The 7,289-nt window shown below is 42.3% G+C and overlaps 1 pseudogene; it reads right to left on the bottom strand.

The window, feature by feature from the left end:
- Positions 1-5,288: 5,288 nt before the first annotated feature.
- On the bottom strand, positions 5,289-6,138 carry LOC137232646 (large ribosomal subunit protein uL18-like; annotated as a pseudogene).
- Between the last annotated feature and the right edge of the window lie 1,151 nt (positions 6,139-7,289).

The raw sequence follows: 7,289 nt of genomic DNA, 5'->3' as shown, positions 1-7,289 counted from the left end.
AGAGAACCAGGGCATTCAAACTGATAGTGGAAAAAAGCAAAGCCACTGACTTAAGTCTGCTCAGGCTGCTATCACAGAATACCATGACTGGGGGAGCTTACACAACATTTATTTCTCTCAGTTCTGGAGGCTGAAGTCCAAGATTAAGGCTTTGGCAAAACTGGTGTCTGGTGGGGCCCTCTTCCTGGTTTGCAAACAGCTGTCTTCCCCTTGTATCCTCACATGGCCGAGAGAACAAGCTCTAGTCTCTTCCTATAAGGACGCTAACCCAGCATGGCAGGGTGAGGGCGGGGGGAACTCCATCCTCATGACCTTATCTAAACATAATTACATCCCAAATCCACCTCCTGATACCGTCCATTGGGGGTTAGGTTTCAACACATAAATTCTGGAGGGACAAACACAAAGTCCTTAACAGCCATCTAGACCTGTGTTATCCAACAAGATAGCCACTAGCCACATGTAGCTACTGAGCTCTTGAAGGGAGGTTCATCCCTGCTGAGGTGTCCTGCAGTGTAAATTATACACCAGATCTCAAAGATTTAGCGGGGAAAAAAAAGCACTATGGAAAATACCTCATGAATAATTTCTTATATTGTTACCTGTTGAAATGATAATATTTTGGATATATTGGGTTAAATAAAAAATATTACTATTTATTTTTCTAGTTTATTTTTACATTTCTTTAATGTAGCTATTAGAAAAATTAAAATTACTTCTGATGCTCACACTTACGTCCTGCATCATATTTCTGTAAGACAGAAGTGGTCTAGCCCCAAGGTTCTCACATAAAGGCGATTTTAGCAGACCAGCTCAGATCACTCCTTCAGACCCCCGGTTGTCACATGTCACCAGCATGTTCGTGAGTAAGAACTAGAGGGTTCTCTCAGAACCCTGAAGAGATGGTTTAAAGTTTAAGGCACATACTTATGGGTCTGAGTATCCACAACAAATATTCACAGCAGATCTCCTTAGGCCTCATGTTAAAGAACTTACTGCTTATAATTCTGACTAGATGGAACCTTCCATAATACAGATTTTAGAATTCAAAATGAGCCACATGTGGTCAATGGTTCATCTCAGCGAAGTTTATTTCTGCCTGAATGTGCCACATGTTTTAAAGAAGTTAAGAAATTTGGCTGCGATCAGTCCCGACCCTGTAACATTCTGATAATTGCTTTTCTCTTGAAGGTGTGCCTGATTTCAACTGATTTCCTTGCCATGTGTTATTTTCTTACTGCCAGGCAATAAAGGGTTCTGATTATTTCAGCTTCCTGGTTGTTTGGATTTTAGCAAGGAAGTGTAACCATACTTGGATGTGATGCATGACATATTCGAAGCTGTCGTATCAAAGGGTTTTGGGACTTTGGCTAAATATTTAGAACCCCTACTTCTCTATTTCCATCCTGATGCAAGAGAGAAGCCCAGTGCTTATACACTGAAGTTCTTCAAAAATAACAGTAGGAAAATAAGTTTCCTTCCTTGGTCCCCAGGGACGGAAACCTACTCCCCACCTTCCCCACTCCAGTGTCTCATCTGAAAACTCTGCTTTGATCCTCCAGATCCACAGGCCCTGCTCACCTGAACCTCTCCTTCTCAAAGTGCAACTGTTGCTTTGAGATTTAAATAAAGTTTTCTCATGCATTCATTAGCATTTTTACATCCAGACCACCTCGGATTATTTCTTTTTTTAAAAAATAATTAATTAATCATCTCGTTTGTTTGCATTGGATCTTCATTGCTGCGCGGGGGCTACTCTTTGTTGCGCGGGTTTCTCATTGCGGTGGCTTCTCTTGCTGCGCAACACAGGCTCTAGGTGCACAGCCTTCAGTAGTTGTGGCTCACGGGCTCGGTAGTTTTGGCTCGTGGGCTCTAGAGTGCAGGCTCAGTAGTTGTGGTGCACGGGCTTAGTTATTCTGTGGCACATGGGATCTTCCCAGACCAGGGCTCGAACCTGTGTCCCGTGCATTGGCAGGCGGATTCTTAACCGCTGCGCCACCAGGGAAGCCCCCCGATTATTTCTTAAACAGGCAGAAAGTGGTGTGCCCTTATAGTCACAGTCTTCAAAATTTAGGCACAAATAAGGCTTTACTTGGAAGCAAAAGCAAACTGCTTAGTGATAGGGTGAAAGAAAATTATCTTGTTATAGAAACCGCTTGAGGAAGACCAGGATTGGTCTACAAATACTGTGCTGCATCATTAAACCGCAGGAAGAAAAAAAAAGGAAACCACATTACTTTACATAACTTTCAAACCTCATGTAACCTCCCAGGCCCTCCCCCTTAGTCAGATGCATCATCTGCTTCTAAAGCACAATAATTTTCCAGAGTAAAACTCATCGAGGAAAAGTTCCTATACTTTGGATTAAAAATACACATAACTCATTTATATTCTAGGTGACGTATGACTATGTTGAACAGCAGGGAGAATAGCATATTGAGTTGGCATATGTCACAAATATTCCAGTTCTCCTTCTGGGTACTTGGTAGAATTGCATTTTCCCACCCATTTGAATTTAGACACAGCCATGTGAAGGTGGCTAAAAAAATACGAGCAGAAGTGATGAGTGTCACTTCCGGTCAGCTTTGAGAGGAAGGGCTCATGGCAGAGTGTATCAGCTCGGATCTTGAGTGAATTAGATAACCAGAGTTCTTCTGAAGACCTAACTTTGAAGATGTAGCCTGTGATGTTAAGTCCTAGAGACTTGGGGGCTTTCATTACTACAGCATCTATCTATTCTGACTAATAAACACATCATTTAGAATCTAGTATCTTGTTTTTACCTTCTATGTCTTCTCAAAATATCACTTACTTTCTCCCAATGTAACAGAGGAAAGAGAATTCTATAAGCTGACTTAAAAAGAATCATTACAAAGATAAAAGTACATTTAAAGCACAGAAAGTATACTAGGAGGGAAGAAGAGGGTGGCTGTCTGACAATAGATATTGTTGCTGCAGTTGTGTGTGTTTTGAGTTCATAGTGCCACTTCGCTGTGTTGAGCACGGGGATTTGCTCCATCTTTTCCCCAGGCCAATTCAACAATGTTACCACAGCATGATTTTTAGTGACCAGTTTTTCCATGCCCTGCTTTTGGTTGCAGCTAGTTTTCCATTATGTTTTGATGTCTGTGGTCCTTATTTGACTCTGTTAGGATGGAGGCTACCAACGTGAAGAACACCTGCAGTGTCTGCGACTCAGCAGCTAACTTTGCATGTGCTTTTTTTTCTATTCTCCCACTGTGTACTAACCACAAGTATGCAAGCTAGAAGACTGAATACTAATCAAAAGGGAAAACTGGGTTGGTTGTGGCTTAAGGTGTTAGTAGGAAATTCCTCAGCTGCTGGGGCGTTTGTTGAACACGTGACTACTGCTGGCAATGGCCGACGCTCTACACCAGCTGACTACCAATAACTGGGAAACTTAGTTCTTTTTCTTTTTTATTTCCACTTAATTTGCAGTTTTATCAAAATGAAATGCGTACTTAATTTTTAAAAATCAAACAATTCTACACAGCCTGTAATGAAAACCTCTATCCGTCCCGACCCCTGATTTACATTCCTTGGATATCCATTTTCAAATCCATTCACTGCTTCTGTCATCATGTTTCTAAACAACCTGCTTCTCTTGTGTTGCTTGCTTTTTCAGATTTAGATAGATGGAATGATTTCCCACTACAGAACACAAAACCTTCACTTTACCGCATTAACATCCTCCTGTAGACATACTGGCACACGTACGCATAGTATCAATTCGTTTTTGCTGTGTAACAAATCATCCCCAAAGGTACTGGCTTAAACCGGCCATTTCTATGCACTCACAAGTCTGTGGATCAGCCGTTTGAACTGGACTGGGCTGGGCAATTCTGGTCTTGGCTGAGCTCATGGTCAGCTGTGGTCAGTTACTGGGGTGGGTGGGGGCTGGCTGACCAGAGTGGCCTCAGCTAGGGGGGCGCTTCCATTCTCCTCGTGGTCTTCCATCCTCTAGCAGGAGAGGCCAGGCACGTTCACACAGAGGATGGGCAGGGTCCCGGGGGCCCGAGTGGAAGCACACGCAGCTTCCTGAGGCCCAGGCTCAGAACTGGCTTTCTGGTACTCCCACTTCATTCTCTCACAAGGCCAGCTGGATTTGAGTAGAAGAGGAATAGACTCCACCTCTTGATGGGAGGTGCTATAAAGTCTCATCGTGAAGGATACAGGGAGAAGAAAATTGTGGCCATTTTTACAATCGACTACACACAAGTAGTATACGTACACATAGGTACTTTCCCTCGCCACCATCCTCTTTACATAGACATATCATATATCACCAGTCAGAGTTAAATGAGTATTTAATATTGACCCTATTATAATGATGGACGTTTACTTATAACTAGATCTCATAGTGAACTAGGATTATATTTTCTTTCCTACATGAGGATTTTTGCTCTGCTCCTCAGAGTAATTAATTGTCTTGTTTTGAGTTGTTTGCTAAAGCTTTTCTATGTGCTTGCCAGTTATTCAGCTCCAAACTCTGCAGTAAGTATACATTTCCTAAGAACAACAGATGAATGATCAACTTCTTCCCCCACCCCCTTGGAGTCATCCCTCTGGATCCCTCCATCCTTCTATTCAATCTGGACTCGGTCTTCTCTGGCCCTGTTTCATAGTAATCACCCTGAGGTTCCCTTGGCTCCTTTCTTCTGTAGAACGCCTTCTTTCTTGTCTGCTGGTGTCCTCTTTCTTTCTCCTCATTTTGGAGGGTATTCTCTAGCAGGTTCCTGGAAAAGGGTGCATAGGCAGCAACTCTCTGAGACTTTGAATGTTTGAAATGCTACCCCACCTGCAGACCTGTCTAACAGCGTGGATGGAAATTCTAAGGTGGAAGTTATTTTCTTCAGAATTGTTAAGGTGCTGCTTTTCTACTTCCAATATTATTTTTAAGACCTCTGAGACCTTCTGATGCCTGATCCTTTGTCCATAATCAGGTTTTCTTCTCTAGAATTTTTTAGAATCATCTCTGTTACTGGACTTCTGGGAAAAAAAGACAATGATCTATCTCAGTGGGGGTCCTTTTCCATTCATCTAATTGCATGTTGACTCAATCTAATAACTTGTCTACTTATTATGGGACTTCTATTGGAGATCCTTTACAGATAATTATTTTTAATCTTATTTTCTCTTATTTTCAAAACTGTTTTCACTTGTTTTACTTTTACGAAGGTTTTTGTTGTTGGTGGTGGTTTTCACTGCTTTGTCAATAAATTTATTGTCTTTATCTGAAAAATCTTCACAGAAAGTTGTGGTTTGATTCATCTCTCAGTGGTCCACTCCTGAGCTCTGAGGCAGCTTGCCTTCTGAGCTACTTGATCTTTCCTCTGAGCAAGAGACCTTCTGGAACAGCTCCAACTCTTTTTTTTTTTTTAACTTCTTTCTTAGGCTTCTTCTGATAGGCCGGATTCTCTCATACAGTAGTACAGTTTTCGTGTACATCTCCTCCATCGTGTCTGCAGCTATGTTGTTCTTTATGTACTGGGAGGATTGTTTCTTGTTAGCATCTTCATCATCTTCCATAAGGTAACTCACATCATCTGCAACGTTCTGAGCCACAATGTGCTTCTGAGGTACTTCTGCTTGGAATCCCCTGCTTTCTGAATCGTAACCAGGGAACAATTTGGTACTGTGAGGCACTGATAAGCCTCCATCCACAACTCCCCTCAGAGCCCCGAAAACTTTATTTCCAGTGGTAGTTCTGGCAAAATTTTAGTTCAAATAGCAGGTGAAGGTACCAGGCTGACCATCAAAGCTTTCCTCATTGTATTCATATCTTGTCCATGTAAAACCAACTGAGAAGGCTGTGGGCCAGCAGGAGGCCAGGACAGAATGCCGCAGAATATCTGTCAGGCCAACCGCCACACCATGCTTTGGGAGTTCATGAGCGTTATCTCCGCAGAATATCACATGCCCTTTTATTCAGGCATAAGAGATTTGACAAATGATATCTCTGTTGGTTACATGGACGATCATTCTTTATTTGGTTGTGTTGTACTTAACTTTTGTCCTGGAGTACCAAGTGTTTCTGAGCATAGCAATCCATTTTACCCTCTTGTTTTCTTTAAATTTTACTTGGTATCTCTTAAAGTAAGACCTATTCTTGATATCTTTAACAGAAATCCATGTCGATGGGTTGCCACTGACCTCTTTTTTGGTTTTTAAAACTTTATTTCTCTACCATTCTATTTAATATTTATTTATTCTATTATATTTTTAAATTCTAAGAGTGCTTTAAGTCTTGTGAATGCTCCTTTTCGAGAGCACTCTGTTCTTGTTTCTTGGATGCAATATCCTCTCTTATTTCTCTGAGAGTTTTGTTTGTTTTTTACATTTTCTTCTGCTCCCTGAATGGTCTCTTCCCTCTGTGGTGTTTATTAATTTTGAACTTTGCCTTTTATGTTAGATACTTCCTTCAAATATCTGTTACTCCTTGGCTGTCCATTTTCAAGAGAAGTCCTAAAAAGTTAGTGGCAGAAGTCCTAAAAAGTTCCTGTCTGAGGAATGAAAGTGTATGCGTGGGATCTGCAACAAATGAGATTCACCGTTGGGCTCCCCCAACAGTCTGTGTCTGCACTAGTTTTCTATTGTAACGGTAACAAATTACCACAAACTTGGCTGCTTAAAGCAACATAAACTTACTATCTTACAGTTCTGGAGGTCAGTTGTCTGATTCCGTCTTGCTGGCCTAAAATTAGGTTGTCGGCAGGGCTGCATTCCTTTCTGGAGCCTCCAGGGAAGAGTCCATTTCCTTCCCTTTTCCAGGTTCTAGAAGCCACTTGTATTCCTTGACCTTTGGCCCTCTCCTTTCCTCTTCAAAGCCAGTAACAGTGGGTCAAGTCTTCTTCATATCACATCACTCTGACCTCTTCTGCTTCTCTCTTCCACTGCTAAAGAGCCTGGGGATGGCACTGGCCCACCTGGATAACCAGGACACTCTCCCTATTGTGGCTGGCAGATGAGCAACCTTAATGCCATCTGCTATCTTAATTCCCCTTTGCCATGTCACCTAACACAGTCACAGGCTTCAGGGATTAGGATGTGGACATCACTCTTACCACAGTTACCCCAGTGCCTGTAGACACTGTCTCCTGGGCTGATCCATTTACCCAAAGAGGAAGGCTCCTTTCTCCTGCCAGTGTACATGCAGCATTCCGGGGGTCAAATGTTGCTGGCGGTGCCACTAGTTGGTCTGCAGATGCCCCTCTTAGCCTCCCTGTTTCTAGTTGTCACGAGTGCCCTCAGCTGTGTCCAGTATTCCC

The sequence above is a fragment of the Pseudorca crassidens genome, chromosome 10 (assembly GCF_039906515.1).
Source record: "Pseudorca crassidens isolate mPseCra1 chromosome 10, mPseCra1.hap1, whole genome shotgun sequence".
NCBI lineage: Eukaryota > Metazoa > Chordata > Mammalia > Artiodactyla > Delphinidae > Pseudorca > Pseudorca crassidens.
This window is presented reverse-complemented; position numbering and strand designations above follow the sequence as displayed.